Here is a 19,556-nt window from a genome sequence, read left to right as displayed (position 1 = left end):
GTGTATTAGAAATGCTGTTGTTTAGTCACTAAGTTGTGTCCAACTCTTTGCCTTCTCATGGACTGTAGCAAGCCAGGTTCCTGCACCCTCCACTATCTCCCAGAGTTTGCTCAGATTCATATCCATTGAGTCTGTGATGCTATCTAACCATCTCTTACTCTCCCATCCCTTTCTCCTTTTGCCTTCAATCTTTCTCAGCATCAAGGTCTTTTCCAATAAATTGGATCTTTGCATCTGGTGGCCAAAGCATTGGAACTTCAGCTTAAGCATCAGTCCTTCCAATGAATATTCAGGGCTGATTCTTCATTTAGTATTGACTGTTTGATTTCTTTGCACTCCAAGGGACTCTCAGAAATCTTCTCCATTGGCAAAATTCAATGTATCAATTCATTGATACTCAGCCTTCTTTATGGTCTAACTCTTACATCTGTACCTGACTACTGGAAAAATATATATATAGTTTTGATGAGGCAGATCTTTGTCAGCAAAGTGATGTCTCTCCTTTTTAATATGTTCTCTAGGTTTGTCATAGCTTTCCTTCCAAGGAGCAAGTGTCTTTTAATTTCATGACTGCAATCACCATCTGTAGTGATTTTGGAGTCCAAGAAAATAAAATCTGTCACTGCTTCCACTTGTTCTCCATCTATTAGCCATGAAGTGATGGGACCAGGTGCCATGATCTTAGTTTTTTGAATGTTGAGTTTTAAGCCACTTTTTATCACTCTCCTCTTTCACCCTCATCAAGAGGCTCTTTTTTTTTCCTTTTCACTTTCTGCCATAAGGATGGCATCATCTGCGTATCTGAGGTTGTTGATATTTCTCCCAGCAATCTTAATTTCAGCTTTTGATTCATCCAGCCCAGTGTTTCTCATGATGTACTCTGCGTTGAAGTTAAATAAGCAGGCTGACAATATGCAGCCTTGTCTTACTCCTTTCCCTATTCTGAGCCTGTCAGTTGTTTCATGTTAGGTTCTAACTGTTGCTTCTTGACTTGCATACAGGTTTCTCAGGAGACAGAGAAGGTGGTCTGGTGTTCCTGTTTCTTTAAGAATTTTCCACAGCTTGTTGTGATCCACACAGTCAAAGGATTTAGTGTAGTCAATTAAGCAAAATAGATTTTTTTCTGGAATCCTCTCGCTTTATGATGTTGGAATCCAATGATGTTGGAAATTTGATCCCTGGTTCCTCTGCCTCTTTGAAACCCAACTTTTACATCTGGAAGTTGTCAGTTCACATGAAGTCTGACTTGAAAGATTTTGAGCACAACCTTGCTAGCATGTGAAATGAGCACAAATACAGTAATTTGAACATTCTTTTGCATTTTCTTTGTTCAGGACTGGAATGAAAACTTACCTGTTCCAGTCCTGTGGCCACTGTTGAGTTTTCCAAATTTACTGACATACTGAGCGCAGCACTTTAATGCGTCGTCTTTTATGATTCTAAATAGCTCAGCTGGAATCCTGTCACCTCCACTAGCTTTGCTTGTAGTAATGCTTCCTAAGGCCCACTTGACTTCATGCTTCGGGATATCTGGCTCTAGGTGAGTGACCACCATATCATATTTGTATGTATATGCACATGAACCAGTGAAAGTCACTTTAGTCGTGTCCGCCTCTTTGCAAGCCCATAGACCGTAGCCCGCCAGGCTCCTTTGTCCATGGAATTCTCCAGGCAAGAATACTGGAGTGGGTTGCCATGTCCTCCTTCAGGGAATCTTACTGACCCAGGGGTTGAGCCTGCATCTCTTATGTCTCCTGCATTGGCAGGCGAGTTCTTTACCACTAGCACCTTATACAACTCCGCAATAAAAAGGAATAAACTAGGTATGTGTATCAATTTGAATGAATCTCTAGGGTATTATACTAAGTAAAAAATACTGATCTCCAAAAGTATACATAATGTGTGGTTCCACTTATATAACATTTTTGAAAGAAGAACTGTTTCAAAGTGGAGAACAATTTAGTGGTTGCCAGTAGCAGGAGGAACATAAGCATGATTAAGAAGGGGCACTAGAAAGGATCCTGGTGATACTGAAAATGATTAATATCTTGCCTGTGTAAGTTTAGTGTAGAAATAGGTACATATACACAAATGAAAAGAAGTAAAACTGGGGAAATCTGAATAAGACTAGTGGGTTTAAAAAAAAAAAGACTAGTGGTTATACTAAAGTCAATATCCTGATCTTAATACTATAGTATAGTGAAAGTCGCTCCGTTGTGTCCGACTGTTTGCGACCCCATGGACTATACAGTCGATGGAATTCTCCAGGCCAGAATACTGCCATGGGTAGCCTTTCCCTTCTCCAGGGGATCTTCCCAACCCAGGGATCGAACCCAGGTCTCCCGCATTGCAGATAGATTCTTTAGCAGCTGAGCCACAAGGGAAGCCCAATATTATACTATAGTTTTGCAAAATATTACCACTGGGGGGAACTGGAGAAATATGGCTTCTCTATTTCTTATAACTGTATGTGAATCTAAAATTAAATCAATATGAATTTTAATTAAAAAAACATAAAAAGTACATTTGAAAACCAAAAAGTAAAAATTAAAATGCATTTAGTTGTATTAAAGATCTATTGATTCAGTATAAGTAACAAATGTTTCACTCTCTTTATGTACACTCCAAAATATCATTTGTTAAGCCATATGCTCTTCAATTACAAATCATTTTTTTCCTAAGAAGTACAAAACTTAATGTCTTCAGTGTAAGTAACATTTTTCATCACAGTTGCTCTTGCATACATTGGATTTAGTGAAAAAATATATGCAATTAAGAACTATGAAGTCTGGAGCTATAAAAAACTGACATAATTTCTAAGGCAAAAATAAAATAACTGCTTTTGTCATTTTTCAGGTATTCCCAAAATGATGCATATATTTTTTGAAATTCCATTTTTGATGAATATAGGCCAATTCATTTGTAGAATGTTTCCAGTTTATTTTTTATGATGATTGCTTATGATCTGATTCAAATTATGCAATTTTTGAAGGATATCGAAGTCTTGATTTTTTGCCTAAGTATATTTTATTCAGGAGACCTATAGTGTTGGTTTGACCCAACACTGTTAATGTTGTCTTTGATCACTTTGATTGTTAGATTCCCCATGATTAATTATAATATGTCCCTTTATATTGTAATAAGTAATTTGTATAAAGATAGTTTTGTGCAGTATAGATATCTCTCTTCATCAACATTTCACTGCACCCACACTCCACCTGTAGCAATTTGCAGTCATCTTCAGAAGAGATTTTCCTGTTTTACTGATCTATGTTAGAAAAAATATTGCTCCTTAGATTATAGAACTTAAATACACATTGTGTGTACATATATATACATATATATATATATACATATATATATATATATATATATATATATATATATATATATAAAGGCTTGCTGGTGGCTCAGATGGTAAAGAATCTGCCTGCAATGCAGGAAACTCAAGTTCAATCCCTGGGTCAGGAAGATCGCCTGGAGAAGGAAATGGCAACCCACTCCTGTATTCTTGACTGGGAAATCCTGTGGACAGAGAAGACTGATGGGCTATAGTCCATGGGGCTGCAAAGCAGTTCAGACACAACTTCATGTCTAAACGTCAACAACAAATTGGCTTTTTACAATTCTGACTTGTGCATTTTCCAAAACTTAAAAAATAGGAAGATTTTATAAAGTTTTTTGATACGGACGCTGGGGAAAAAAAAAAAAAAAAGCAACTTTCTTCTAAAATGTAAACATTACTGATCTCTGTAGCATAATAGGGTCATGCAATCTTATTCGTGTTTGTGTAAAATGTCTGAAAATTAGGGTCAAAATTAATTGGAATTATTTGAGGCAACTTTTCTTTTCTTTTTTTTTTTTAAACTACACTTTAATGCAGTATTAGTCACTCAGTCATGTCTGACTCTCTGCAACCCCATGGGTGCAGCCTGTCAGGCTCCTTTGTCCATGGAATTCTCCAGACAAGAATACTGAAGTGGGTAACCATTCCCTTCTCCAGGGGATCTTCCTGACCCAAGATTGAACCTGGGTCTCCTGCATTACAGGCAGATTCTTTACCATGTGAGCCACTAGGGAAGCCCTTAATGTAGCTGGGGTAATTAATTTACAAAGGGTTATGAGAATGAATATGGCATTACTTCAAAGGATACACAGTTTAAATGGGAGAGATACGAAAGAGGAAAAAAAAAATTGCTTCATCTCTGTGTGATAAATTCTTTGTATGAGAGCATTGTTCAAGTTGCAATACAACCAGGAAAGGAGGCTGAGGGAAATGCTCCGAAATGCTGAAGGAGAGAACTCAGGAATGTGAATCACAGGAGAAGTCATAATACAGGAAGGAGGTCATCGGGTACTTTTAGGAAGAGCATTTGCAGTGGCTGTCGGGGAAGAAATAATAGTTAAGATGGAACATACTCTTCTTGGTGAATTTGGGTGGAAGAAAGACATAAGCTGTATTTATAAATTTGTTAAGTGTGATAGGAAAACCAGCTAGTCTGTGGCTTCAGGTGGACTGAGCCAAAAAGCGTAAGTTGAAGAAAAAATTTTTAGAAATTTAAATACTTGGAGTGCAATATTTCTGGAAAGATTAGATCAAAATTACAGGAAGGACTTTTTTTTCCTTCCGGCATACGAAATATAGTGAGATACAGATGCAATTAAATTTAAGAGACTTGAATTAAAATATATTCTCTAGTATTTTTAGTTTGCCTTTACCTCTGAATCTCTGCCACAATTGATTGTCTTTTTCATTCCTCCCGCATACTCATTCTTTCCTCCTCCCTTCTCTACTTCCTCATTATCTTCTGTTCCTGATTTCTCTTTTTTTTAATCCCCTGTTCTAATCGGACTCTTCTATCCGACTAGCATCTGATTAATTATTGCCACTCTCCTTTCAAATTCACCTTTGCACATGAACCTACCCTAAAAAATTTTCCTTTTCTTTTTTTCTATTCTTCTATCATTTGACTTCTGTGTTTCTTCCTTAGAAAACATCTAACTACCATGCCTCCTAGACTGCTGAAGATCCAAACGGAAATCATGAAAGGAGATGGCTGAAGTAGGCTGAAGGGTGTGCCACTCCTGTAAAATCAGCCTCACATAGCAGTCAAGACTTTATCTCAAATGGGGCCTAAAATTGGAATCAGAAGGAAAATCGTAAATCAGGTGTTAATAAATATGAGTGCATCCCCTAAAAGTAAGTTAAAGTGTTAGTCACGCAGCCGTGACTGGCTCTTTGGGACCCCCATGGACTGTAGCCCACCAAGTGCCTCTGTCCATAGAATTCTCCAGGCAAGAATACTGGCATGGAGTATTTTGGTTGTCATTTCCTTCACCAGATCACCAAGATCTTCACCAGGTTAGATCTTTCTGACCCAGGGATCACACCTGGGTCTCCCGAATTGCAGGCAAATTCTTGACCATTTTATAGTGAACAGCAGGAGTTTGAATAGTGTTATCAGCTTGTATGACGTCCCTGGTGGCTCAGATGGTAAAGAGTCTGCCCACAATGTTGGATACCTGGGTTCAGTCCCGGGATTGGGACGATCTCCTGGAGAAGGAAATAGCAACTCATTCCAGTATTCTTGCCTGGAAAATTCCATGGACGCAAGAGCCTGGTGGGCTACAGTCCATGGGGTCTCAAAGAGTCAGACATGACTGAACGACTTCACTTTCTTTCTTTATCAGCTTGTATGAACTTCAGTGGAGGAAGGTTTTGGTTTTTGTTTGCTAGGAAAGTGTGGAAGTTTGCTGATCTAGATGGGCAGCAGGAACGTGGACTTGCAGTCTGACTGATGAGGTTGCACGAGAGAAAGAAGAACCTATTTTTCAGAGAAGAAGAACCTATTTTTCAGACAGCTGTTGCGATACTGTGTTTGGGATGAGGGTGTAGTTTTCTGTTAGTGCAAAGAGGGCATGAAAAATAGGGATGCCCTCATAGTTCTCAACATCTTCCCCATGAAACCGTGTTTCCAGAATTGGCAGAAATTCTAACAGGCTGGCCAACACTTGTCTTCAACTTCCAGAGCAGATGGAAGCTATCAAACGTTTCAGAAAAAATCAGGATGTGGACTCTGTGGGAAAAGATTTTCTGTTTCTTTTCCCAACACTCATCTCCGAGGGCATTCTACTGTATCACTACACAGTAGTGGCTTGCACACTGTGTGACTGGAGGAGAATTTATTCTTATGCAGGAGGGGCCACAGTAGAGAGGGAGGAGACGAAAACGCAGGCCTGCTCTCCTATACTATTCGGAGTAACTAGAGTTACAGAGTTTAAAGATGAACTGCTGAAAAGCAAAGAGGCCCCGCCTTCCCTTATAAACCCCTGCCTTCCTTTACACTTAGTCCCCTCTCAGAGGTCCCATTTAAAGCCAGTTGCCTTCACAGGAGACAATTAGACTCCCTTGCTTTGCCAACTCAAATACATGTTTTAACATATGGTAATTTAGATGCTGTTGCTTGTCTCCTTAAATATCCTTCTAAGACCATTTACTGTTTTTATGGCCAGTTTTAATGTGCTGCCATGTTTTTGGTGTTGGCTGCCAGATAACTATTTTAATACTGGCATAGCTCTTGCAAGGAAGCAACCTGCTTCATTATTATTAAGTTATCTCTTTTGCCAGTAAGTTCTGACTGGCTCAAAGATTATGTTGTAGAAGAAGAAGAATGTCCTTTCACAATCATGGTTGCCTCCTTGACGTTTCTCTGATAAACTTGTTTTGTGTTATCTCGTTTGCTTTGTAGAGCTTTTCTTCCAAGATTTCATTACAGCCAGGGTGACAAGGATTTTGTTGTTGTTGTTTAAGCAAATTGGCATGTGCTAAATTGCCTCCGATAGAAGAAGAACTCAATCAAAACTGACATTGTCTGTCTAGTGTTTCACTGAAAGCCCACTAGGTTGTGATATGTTTTAATGTTTAGACTTCAGTTCTGCAGTGAACATTAAATCAAGAACTCTGGCTTGCATACCAATTCAGGGAATTAGCACAGAGCTTGGAAACTCTTGAAAATAAGGTGTGACCCTTCTGAAGATAATTCTGGCTTCCAGGCTTTCATGGAGGATATATTAACTCATTAAATTATTCAAGCATGCTGCATACAAATGCTGACAGGGATTCAAAGGTTTGTTGTCTCCTATTAATCACTTTATTATTCATATCATCCTTTCACTAGAGGCATTAGAATGCATTTGATTAATATCTCATTTCTATTGTTCTTATGAACAATGTTCACTGGGTCTGCTCTAGAGAACTTTGTTTCCTTTTAAGTAAATGTGAATAAAACAAAAGATGATTACCAAATCTTGGTGTTGTTTTCTGCGAGTGCACAGTGTCTCCTGACAAGCATGGCTGTCATGCCTAATTCAGCCTGAGCCTAGGATGGATGATGGTGGTGTGTGGTGTCTCATCTTAACCTGACAAGAGATGAAGACTCATTGATCACCTGCCTGAAGGCACATAGTAACACCTCTGAGTGATCCCTGGCTACCTCATGGTTCTTCCATTTGGTCTCCTTTCACAGAGAGCCCATTCATTTGGTCTGAATGTCAGATCAAGGGGAACTGCTTCTCTTATCCATGCTTCGAACGTAAAGGGAGATGAGGGACATTTTAGAAGTATCTTAAAGCCTCGAATATTAAACTCACTATTGCATATATTCCTTTCTCTAATCTTGAAGGCAAACAAACCATTAGGTAGTTCTTAATGGTTTGTATGCCAACTATTTTGCTTCAATTTTTAAAGCATAGATTATTTTAGAAGCTGTTTTGATTTTATTTAGGAAAAACTCAAATTTGGATGTGTTTCATGTACAAATCTTATGGTCTTTGAACATTATTATTAGTGAATGTGTTGAAAGAGAAAAATGCCATTTACTATGAAAAAGGAAGATAAGCAAACAACGCCTGAAGAATAACAGAAAGAGTGCGCACGGAAACACGCCTCTTGTTCAAAAATATTTTCTTGCAAGTTGCTGATATTTTTTCTCTAGCTCCTAGATGCAGCACTTAATTTTTTAATACAGATAATTGCCCCTGACATTTGGGTCCTGCCTTCTTTCAAATGCCTCTCTCTGCATCCCGTGTGGTGAGCTGTTCACCACAGGAAGCTGCACAGAACATGCTGCTCAGAGCTAACTCCTCAGCATCCAGATGGCTTGATCAAGGTCCTTTATAAGCTTGATTGCGTGCACCTTTCCTAGCATTTATTGACCCTGCTGCTTTCCTTCTGTTCACTGCGTCGCCCTTATATGCGTGTTCATTTTCCGCCTTCCTGAAATTAATAAATAATCAACCAATTGGGCGGAAGATTGCCCCCACAGTAGTCAGAGCCATCTCACTTTATCCAGATTTCAGTTTTCTGGCTGTCTTAGTTCCATAAAATCTAGCCATGACCAATCCCATATTGGTTGTGTGAAGGAAAAAAAAAAGTCATTGAATGAGAGCTCACACTTACAACTGAGGGCATGTCAGCAGATTATCAATACTGTAGGAGGAAGAGTAGAGATGGGTTGCTGGGAGCATTGCTGTTTTGTGCACGTGACTTCATTTTCACACTACTGTGACCCTTTTCACACTACTGTGTGTGTTAGAGGGAGATGGGAAGAAATAGGAAGAGAAATGGCATTTGGGGAGAAAGTGAAAGTGAAGTTGCTCAGTTGTGTCCAACTCTTTGCCACCCCATGGACTGTAGCCTACTAGGCTCCTCAGTCCATGGAATTTTCCAGGCAAAAGTACTGGAGTGGGTTGCCATTTCCTTCTCCAGGGGATCTTCCCAACCCAGGGCTTGAACATGGGTCTCCCACACTGCAGGCAGACACTTCACCATCTGAGCCACCAGGGAAGCCCAGAAAAAGTTTCAAATCTTGCCTTTGGCACCTATGACATTGGGCGAGTTAAACTTGAGTTTCATTTCCTTCATTTGTTAAATAGAGAAATATTACTTGGTTTGTTTAAAGGTTTTGTGATTTCATCTGAAGTTCCTGATCCTACATATGACCTCAATAATTGGGATTTTTATTTCCTTTTCTTTAACTTTATTAGTCCAAGTTCTCCTGTCTTGAGATGTTTTCCACCTAGACAATGGGAAGGATCCAATAAAATATGTTGTGTGAATCTATGGGTGAATAAGTAAACCTTGATATTGCTTCAGAGAAACGCTTAAGTTCTGTTAAGATGCCTTCATAAATCCTAATATTTCTAATAAGGCTGCTGCTGCTGCTAAATCGCTTCAGTCGTGTCCGATTCTGTGTGACCCCATAGACGGCAGCCCACCGGGTTTCACCATCCCTGGGATTCTCTAGGCAAGAACACTGGAGTGGGTTGCCATTTCCTTCTCCAATGCATGAAAGTGAAAAGTGAAAGTGAAGTCGCTCAGTCGTGTCCGACTCTTAGGGACCCCATGGACTGTAGCCCACCAGGCTCCTCCATCCATGGGATTTTCCAGGCAAGAGTACTGGAGTGGGTGCCATTGCCTTCTCTGCTAATAAGGCTAGTTATGCAGTTTTTTAGAATTCAGCAAAAATTGGAGAATTAAATTAGAATTAGGCTCACAGATAGCCAGTCAGGTACACAAACAATAGTAGAATTTACGAGCTCACAGATTGAGGAGAGAGAAAAGCTGAACAACATTTGAGTGTGACCTGTTCCATAGCTCTCCGTGTCATGCTGATTCCGTTTGCTATTATATTACAGAACAGATTGGCATTCAGATAGATAGACGCTTTGAGCCTTAATAGAAAAAGTAAAATTATATGAAACTCATTGTGTTTTAGAAGGCATAAATGTGTGTAATACGTTTCAGAAATATTTCTATTAAGATGGTTACTTTCAAGTGCTTGAAAAGTTTAGCTTCAGTTATCTGTAAAATTAACGTATGTATACAGATCATTCCCCATCGGTGTCAGATTAATAGTGTTCTGCCTATTATCACTACCACTCGTCCTCTGCTTCCATTTGGCAGTTTTCCCCTCCCGAAGTAGGTTACAGTGATGAATAGGTTTTCTAAGGAAGGCTCCTTTTAGGAAAGGTAAGAAGAGCTGCTTTAAAATTAGCAAAAGCTATCCTAGAGCTATTCCAGGTGGTCATTTAAACTTTTATATTTCATTATGATGTCAAGGAGTTTCCCAGGCTCAGCCTGGCATCGGTACTGTGGTATAGGTTTGTAATCTGAGCCAGACATCTGTGAGTGAACTCAACAAGCCCCAGGGCAGGAAGGCTGGCATTTTTCCACCTGAATGCCTATTTAAGTAAAAGCAACACAGAGGAGAAAGACAGGGTAATCTGTTTTCTTTGTAATTGGTGTGGGCTCGAATGTATGCAATTTATAAGCTAGCTCTAAGACTGTTCATTTTCAAGAAGACAATGCTTCCACATAATGTAGCAATCATCGAAGAGCTGGATGATACAGTAACGTTTTAACTATGTGAATAGTCTAAACTTTTCCTTATAGCTATCCTGCATTCTGTAGCTCTGCCCTTCCAAATAGACCTCCGCATCCTTTACCACACACATACCTAAGGTATGTGGACATTTCCTTGCTCTCTTGGCTTAGTTGATAAATGCTTTAAAGTATATTCAAATAAAAAGCAAAGTCTCAAGTTCCTTTTAATGACTCATTGAGTGAAAATGATTTACAGATGGACTGATAAATATTGAATATGAAAAGAAAAGCCAATTATAAAAATCATACATATGTTAATATAGACTCCCATATAAATACAAAATTAAAAATTTGTAAGAAAGTAAAAAAGAGATTAATGCTATCTACAAGTAGATGGTGACTGCAGCCATGAAATTAAAAGACGCTTACTCCTTGGAAGGAAAGTTATGACCAACCTAGATAGCATATTCAAAAGCAGAGACATTACTTTGCCAACAAAGGTCCATCTAGTCAAGGCTATGGTTTTCCCTGTGGTCATGTATGGATGTGAGAGTTGGACTGTGAAGAAGGCTGAGTGCTGAAGAATTGATGCTTTTGAACTGTGGTGTTGGAGAAGACTCTTGAGAGTCCCTTGGACTGCAAGGAGATCCAACCAGTCCATTCTGAAGGAGATCAGCCCTGGGATTTCTTTGGAAGGAATGATGCTAAAGCTGAAACTCCAGTACTTTGGCCGCCTCATGCGAAGAGTTAACTCATTGGAAAAGACTCTGATGCTGGGAGGGATTGAGGGCAGGAGGAGAAGGGGATGACAGAGGATGAGATGGCTGGATGGCATCACTGACTCGATGGACATGAGTTCAAGTGAACTCCGGGAGTTGGTGATGGACAGGGAGGCCTGGCGTGCTGCGATTCATGGGGTCGAAAAGAGTTGGACACGACTGAGCGACTGAACTGAACTGAACAAGTAGAAAGTAAATAGGAAGCTAGTTCCAGTAAAAATTTTTGAGAGCAACTTGAATAAATTATTGTGAATCCTGGTACAAGTTATTTAGTGTAGGTGCCAAGCAGACAGTTCAGCTGGAGCAAACTGTGGACATACAGAGATATACTACATGGGACTTTAGCCTAGCTGTGGGGCTCTCCTTCTTTAATGCTCTTTTTATGGAGCAAGGATAAAAGCAGATGCATATTCAGGGAATAAATATTTTGGCTCAAGCATTCGTCAGGTTGAGCCTATATGCCAGTTTTGAGGAGATTTCAAGGAATTACCATCTGCCTGATACTTGCAGACATTAGTGGTCTTCAGCTTCAGACAAATTGAAGGTGGGCAAATCCCTACCCCCGAGAGGATGGACAATTTCCCAGCCTCAATAGGTCATTTAGGAACAACTGGAAATGAATCTCTGGAGTTTTCTCATCTGATTTTCCTTATTGCTTGTCTGCACAAATGTTTACATATCTACTGAACAGCAATTTTAAATCTGAGATCTTATTATTAGAGAAATATGAATTTTATGGAATTCATTTAGAAAGCATAGAATTAAGAATGTACAACATTTTTCTTCCTTCAAACCCTTCATTTTGCATGTGAAAGAAGAGAGTTTAAGGACTTTATTTGTTGGGATTTTTTTAATCTTTCTTGGTTTGTGGTTTTGGTCTAGAATTATCTTCTCAATAACTAATCAATTTTACTGAAATGAAGTATGTTGCATGTCTCAGAATTACCAGCTGTAGGACACTCTTTTTCTTCTCATTTTTTTTTCATTTTCATTTTTCTTTCTCATTTCTTCTCATACTTCCTTTTAGTACAAATTCTATAATGAACCAAACCTATACCAGTTTCAATGACACAATTTCTGTTGATACATCCTCAGCACTAGAAGGTTCAGGAAACGTTTGTAATTCAGCCTGTCAAAGGAAGTTACTGTGTGACATACACCTTTTCCTCTGCTACTTTGACACTTGTTACTATCCGATCTTGTAAATCTTCATCCTTGGCTTTGCTGAAGATTGGATCCACAGAACAAGCCAATGGCAGTCTCCAGTTAACTAAATATTCCAACTGTGTGAAAGTGAAAGTGGCTTATTTGTGTCTGACTCTTTGAGACTCCGTGGACTATAGAGTCCATGGAATTCTCCAGGCCAGAATACTGGAAAGGGCAGCCTTTCCTTTCCTTGGGGCATCTTCCCAACCCAGGGATTGAACTTAGGTCTCCCACATTGCAGGAGGATTCTTTATCAGCTGAGCCACGAGGGAAGCCCAAGAACACTGGAGTGGGTAGCCTATCCCTTCTCCAGCGGGTCTTCCCGACCCAGGAATTGAACCAGGGTCTCCTGCATTACAGGCAGATTCTTTACCAGCTGAGCTCTCAGGGAAGCCCAAGGGCACAATACATTTCTGTATTTTATGAAAAAGCTAAGAGAACGACCTCCAGCATGTTCCCATAGCCTTATGAAATGCTATAAAACAAACAAATAGAAACCAAGCCAATCTAAAAAACCATCAAAGGTGATGACTAAATAAACCACTGCTGCTGTTGTTCAGTCACTCAGTTGTATATGACTCTTTTGCAACTCCGTGGACTGTAGCCCACCAGGCTCCTCTGTCCGTAGGGTGTTCTAGGCTAGATTATTGGAGTGGGTTGCCATTTCCTCCTCCAGGGCATCTTCCTTACCTTGGGATCCCTGTGGTTCCACATCTCCCTGTATTGCAGGTGGACTGTTGACCTCTGAGCCCCCAGGGAAGCCCAAATAAATCATAGCAATGTATATCTATACTGAGGCAAAGATACTCAAATATGGAAATGAGACTGAGGACAATACCCCCACAATATTATATTAACTATTAAATGCATAAATGGCTGCAGAATGATATTGTAACATTAAAAAATAATAATGAAACTCTACCATAGAATATAGTATTTATAATTTGGGTACTTAATGAACCAAATAAATATTTTAAAAGGCCCTAAAAATACAGAACAAATTGATGAAAGTAGTTCCCCTTCAGGAATGAGGATGGGGTTAGAACTGGAGATGCTGATCTAGAGAACTTACACGTAATGACTCCTTTTATAGGAACTGATTAAATTATTTTATGTAAATCAATGAGCTTTGCTACCTATCTTGTTGAGTATGAGAATGTAGGAGGGATTTATGAATGGCCAACGAAAAGGGCCAGTGCTGTTCAGAAGTGAATTTTTTTTTTTTTTAATAGAAAATAAATAAAGAAAGAAAGTCAATTCGCTCAGTTGTGTCTGAATCTTTGCAACTGTAGCCTGCCAGGCTCCTCCATCCATAAAATTTCATAGTTGTCTTTTATTAAGCCTCCTACTAAGGTCCAGGCAATGCACCAGGAGTTTTAAATACATTAATACTAAGCTATTTTTAAAATCGATTTATAATTGACAGACAGTACTATGTTGGTTTCAGATATATAGCAGAGTGATTCAATATTTTTACACTCTATGAAATGAACACCATAATAAGTCTACATAACCATCTGTCACCATTCTAACTTATTACACTATTATTGACTAAATTATCTACACTCTACATTATGTCCCTGTGATCTTTTCTTTTATAAGTTTGTACTTCTTAATTTGCATATTTCATCTATCCTCCCATCACTCTACCCTCTGTCGACCACCTGCTTGTTCTCTGTATCTGTGAGTATGTTTCTATTTCTTATGTTTGTTCGTTGGTTTTGCTTTTTAGACTCCAACTATGAATGAGATCGTATGTTGTTTTTCTCTGACTTATTTCACTTAGCATATCTCTAATGTTTTCACAAATGGCAGTGTTTTATTCTTTATTATCAATGAGTAATATTCCATTATATCTATATCTCCCAGATCTTCATTGTCCATTGATTTATAAATAGACTCAGGTTCTTCCATATCTTGGCTATTGTAAATAATGCTACAGTGAACAATGAGGTTTATTAACTTTTTCAAATTAATATTTTTGTTTTCTTCAGATATATACATAGAAATGGAATTTCTGGGTTATATAGTAGCTCTCATTTTAATTTTTTGGAGAAAACTTCATACTGTTTTCTACAGGGGTTACACCAATTTACACTCCCACCAAGAGTGTACACGGGTTCTTTTTTCTCCATATCCTCATAAATACATGTTGTTTCTTGCCATTTTGATAATCACGATGGTGTGATCACTCACCTAGAGCCAGACATCCTGGAGTGTGAAGTCGAGTGGGCCTTAGGAAGCTTCACTATGAATAAAGAGGGTGGAGGTGATGGAATTCCAGCTGAGCTATGTCACATCCTAAAAGATGATGCTGTGAAAGTGCTGCACTCAATATGCCAGCAAAATTGGCATTTGAAAATGCCAAATTGGAAAACTCAGCAGTGGCCAAAAGGCTATAAAAGGTCAGTATTCATCCCAATCCCAAAGAAAGGCAATGCCACAGAATTTTCAAACTACCATGCAATTGTACTCATCTCACACGCTCGCAACATAATGCTCAAAATTCTCCAAGCTAGGTTTCAACAGGACATGAACCAAGAACTTCCAGATGTTCAAGCTGGATTTAGAAAAGACAGAGGAACCATGGATCAAATTGCCCATACCCACTGAATCATAGAAAAAGCATGAGAATTCCAGGAAAAAACATATACTTCTGTTTTATTGACTATGCCAAAGCCTTTGACTGTGTGGATCACAACAAACTGTGGAAAATTCTTCAAAAGACAGGAGTAGCAAACCCTCTTACCTGCCTCCTGAGAAACGTGTATGCAGATCAATAAACAACAGTTAGAATCAGACATGGAACAATGGACTGGTTCAAAATTGGAAAAGGAGTATTTCAAGGCTGTTTATTGTCCCCCTGGTTATTTAACTTATATGCACAGTACATCATGTGAAATGCCAGGCTGGATGAAGCAGAAGCTGAATCAAGATTGCTGGGAGAAATATCAATAACCTCAGATATGCAGATGACACCACCCTTATGGCAGAAAGTGAAGAAGATCTAAAAAGCCTCTTGATGAAAGTGAAAGAGGAGAGTGAAAAATCTGGCTTAAAACTCAACAGTCAAAAAAGGAAGATCATGGTATCCGGTCCCATCATTTCATGGCAAATAGATGGAGAAACAATGGAAACAGTGACAGACTCTATTTTTGGGAGCTCCAAAATCACTGCAGATGGTGACTGCACCCAGGAAATTAAAAGGCACTTGTTCCTTGGAAGAAAAGCTATGAAAAACCTAGACAGCATATTAAAAACAGAAACATTACTTTGCTGACAAAGGTTTGTCTAGTCAAATCTATAACTTTTCCAGTAGTCATGTATGGACGTGAGAGTTGGACCATAAAGAAAGCTGAGCACCAAAGAACTGATGCTTTTGAACTGTGGTGTTGGAGAAGACTCTTGTGAGTCCCTTGGACTGCAAAGAGATCAAACCATTCAATCCTAAAGAAAATCAGTCCTGTATATTCTTTGGAAGGACTGATGTTGAAGCAGAAACTCCAATATTTTGCCACCTGATGGGGAGAACTGACTCATTGGAAAAGACCCTGATGCTGGGAAAGATTGAAGGCGGGAGAAGAAGGGGATGACAGGATGAGATGGTTGGATGGCAACACTAACTCAATGAACATGAGTTTGAGAAAGCCCTGGGAGTTGGTGATAGACAGGGAAACCTGGCGTGCTGCAGTTCAGGGGGTCGCAAAGAGTCAGACGTGGCTGAGCGACTGAACTGAACTATTGATAAATACGTCCTTATTGCCTATTAATTGTTTTTGTAGTTCTCTTTTCCTATCTTCCCTTGTGGTGGTCGTTTTGGCTCTTCTCAGGTCAGATTTGGAGAAGGGAAATGGCAAACCACTTCACTATTCTTGCCTGGCGAATCCCATGGACAGAGAATCCCGGCAGGCCATGGTCTATAGGGTCACTGAGAGTCGGACACAACTGAAGCGACTAAGCATGCATGCAGGTTCCTATCTTCTCTTGATTCTTCCATTGTGATTTGATGGATTCCTTTAGTGTTATTTTAATATTCCTTTGTCTTTGTTTTTTGTGCCTTCGATGGAAGTTTTTGGTTTGTGGTTACCAAGAGGTTCATATGTATCAACCTGTGTGCATAGCAGACCATTTTAAGCTGACAGTCACTTGACTTTGAACATCCGAAAACCTTGCATTTTAGTTTCTTCCCAACATGTTTTATGTTTGTGATGTATTTTACATTCTGTTATTACAAAATAAATTCAATTCTTAATTTAATTTAATTAATAAAATTAAATTCTTACTGTAGTTACACAGTTATATGATGGGTTACTTGTGTCCACTCACCACATATTCAAAAATTTTTGTTTAATTTTAGTTTGCTCTCTAGATCTACAGTGTCCTACCCATAGATGAAACCACTCATGGACTGTGTAGTACTATAGGATAAATATTGAAAAAATTCACATATAAGTGTATCTGTGCAGTTCAAACCTGCACTTTTACCTGTGGTTGACTGTTTTACTTTGTCACTAGCATGCATGCTAACTTCTTAAGTAGCTGATCCCCTGCCTATACCATACATTTGTCTTTACCAGTGAGATTTTTTTCTTTCTTTTATATATTGTCTTATTTCAAGTTGTGGTCTTTTTATTCCATTTGAAGAAGTCCATTTAACATGTCCTGTACGAGTAGTTTAGTGGCGATGAACTTCTATATTCTTTGGTTTTCTGGGAAACTCCTTATCTTTTGTTCAATTCTGAGTGATAACCTTGTTAGGTAGTTTGATTCTATTCTGTAAGTTTTATTGTTTTTGTTTTTCCCCTTTCAGCACTTCTTCTGGTCTGTCTAGTCTGGTCTGCCACGTTCTTCTGCTCTGTAAAGTTTCTGTTGAAAAACAAGCTGACAGCCATTATGGGGTTTCTCTTATATGTGATTTTCTCCCCGCCCCCACCTCTTGTTGACTGTAAGACTTTTCTCTATCTTTAATTTTTGCAATTTTAACTATAATATATTTTGGTGTGGATCTCTTTGGATTCATGTTGTTTGGGATTCTATACTTCCTAGATTTTTATGTCTATTTTTTTTTTTTTTAAAAGGTGGGAAGTTTTCAGGTGTTATTTCTTCAAATAATTATTTCTGTCTCTTTCTCTCTATATATATAACACAAATTTTAGTAAGCTTGATATTGTCCCAGAAGTCTATCATACTATCCTAAATTTCTTAAAATATTTTTCTCTCTCTTTTCTGTTCTGATTGAGTGATTTCCACATTTCTTTCAAAATCATTTACTCATTCTACTATATCAATCTTCTACTGTATTTTTCATTTCATTTATATTCTTTAGTTATGAATATTTTCTTATGTTTTCTAAAGCTTTGTTAATGTCCTTGCAGGGTTCGTTCATTCATTTTCTGAGTTCAGTGAGCATCTTTATGACCATTGCCTTAAACTCTTTAGCAAGTAATTTACTTATCTGCATTTCATTAGTTCCCCACCCTGGGTTTTTATCTTATTCTGTCATTTGAATATATTCCTCTGTGTCCTCATTTTGTTTGACCTTCTGTGTTTGCTTCTGTGAGTTAGGCAAAACAACTACCTCTTCTCATCTTGAAGCAGTGGCCTTGTACAGGAGCGTCCGCAGCAGAGACTGCCCGCACCAGCCTTGCCTTGATGGATGGCTGGGGTGAGTGTGGGATAGGAGGAGTCTGGAGGGGCTCAAAAACAGTGGTGCTTCTTGGTGCCTCTGATCCCTCACAGGGTTGCAACATCCCTCTGCTCACTTTATAGACACTTAAAGTTTAGTAATTGGATTTTCTTCCTGCATAGATTATGTGCCCTTTAAACGGCTGTGATTTTGCTTTGTCCTAGGCTGGGTGAGTCTGGGCTCACATTCTTCATGGTTATCCTTCCCTACTGCAGGTTGCTGTGATGAGAGTGGAGTTCCATGGACACTGTGTCTCTGTTTTTCTCATCTATATATATGTGGTCCCTCTATATGCTGAAGATGTTCAATCATCCCTCACATCTTCTTTTGGAGGAATTGCTTTATATGTCTGTGTTAATTCAGAGTATCTGTAGAAGAAGGTAGGTTCAGGGTCTTCCTATGAATCTTAGACCTGCTTTTGAGGCTAATTTTTTTTTTTTTTAAGTATAGCATTAAATTCACTTACTAATTTTCAATGACAGATTTTCTTCTAAAGCAACACACAAACAAGTAGACCTTAATGCTCAATGTATGTCTTCTCCTTAAACTTCTTCCCTGTGGAAGCATAAGTTGCAATATCAACTCCAAGGAGTTTACACTGTGAATATCAGTGTCACCGATCTTTCCCTGTAACCAGGAGGCACTGCTTTATTAGGATATGTGTCCGTTTCGAAGTCTGCAGAGAACGTGGCTTTTCTTTATACTCTTAGTTGTTACCTGGAATAAAATAGAAATAGAACAACTTCTATTCTGGCCATTTGTTTGAGGACTACAAGTGCTGATGGCTTGAATAAAACCTAGATTTATTCAGGTGTGTTCTGTGGTGTGCTTATTTGCTCAGTCGTGTCCGACTCTTTGCGACCCCATGGAATTTAGCCTGCCAGGCTCCTCTGTCCATGGACATTTTCCAGGCAAGAAAAAGAGGATGAGTTGCCATGCCCTCCTCCCGGGGGTCTTCCCAACCCAGGGATGGAACCCAGGTCTCCCACATTGCAGGCAGATTCTTTACCATCTCAGCTAGCAGGGAAGCCCAAGAGTACTGGAAAGAGTAGTCTATCCCTTCTCCAGGGCAACTTCCCTTATCCAGGGCAACTTCCCAACCCAGCAATCAAACTGGGGTCTCTTGCATTGCAGGTGGATTCTTTACCCATCTGAGCCAGCAGGGAAGCCCAAGAATATTAGAAAGGGTAATCTATCCCTTCTCCAGGGCTACTTCCCAATCCAGGAATCAAACTGGGGTCTCTTGCACTGCAGGTGGATTCTTTACCAACTGAGATACCTGGGAAGTTATTCAGACATACTCAGTCTTAAAACAAACATCTTCTCTGTTTTCAAAGAACCAGCTTTTGAATTAAGAACTCCAAAGCTCTTGGTGATACTCCAAGGTAACACTTCCTGCTAAGTGCCACCTCTCCATCCCTACTCCTTCCAGTAAATTTTCCTTGTTCTGTCTTCTAGTTTAGGATCTACCTCTCCAGTTATAGCCTCCAGGCAAGATCCC

Source organism: Bos indicus, chromosome 7, assembly GCF_029378745.1.
Source record: "Bos indicus isolate NIAB-ARS_2022 breed Sahiwal x Tharparkar chromosome 7, NIAB-ARS_B.indTharparkar_mat_pri_1.0, whole genome shotgun sequence".
In the NCBI taxonomy this organism is placed as follows: domain Eukaryota; kingdom Metazoa; phylum Chordata; class Mammalia; order Artiodactyla; family Bovidae; genus Bos; species Bos indicus.
Note: the sequence above shows the minus strand (reverse complement) of the source record.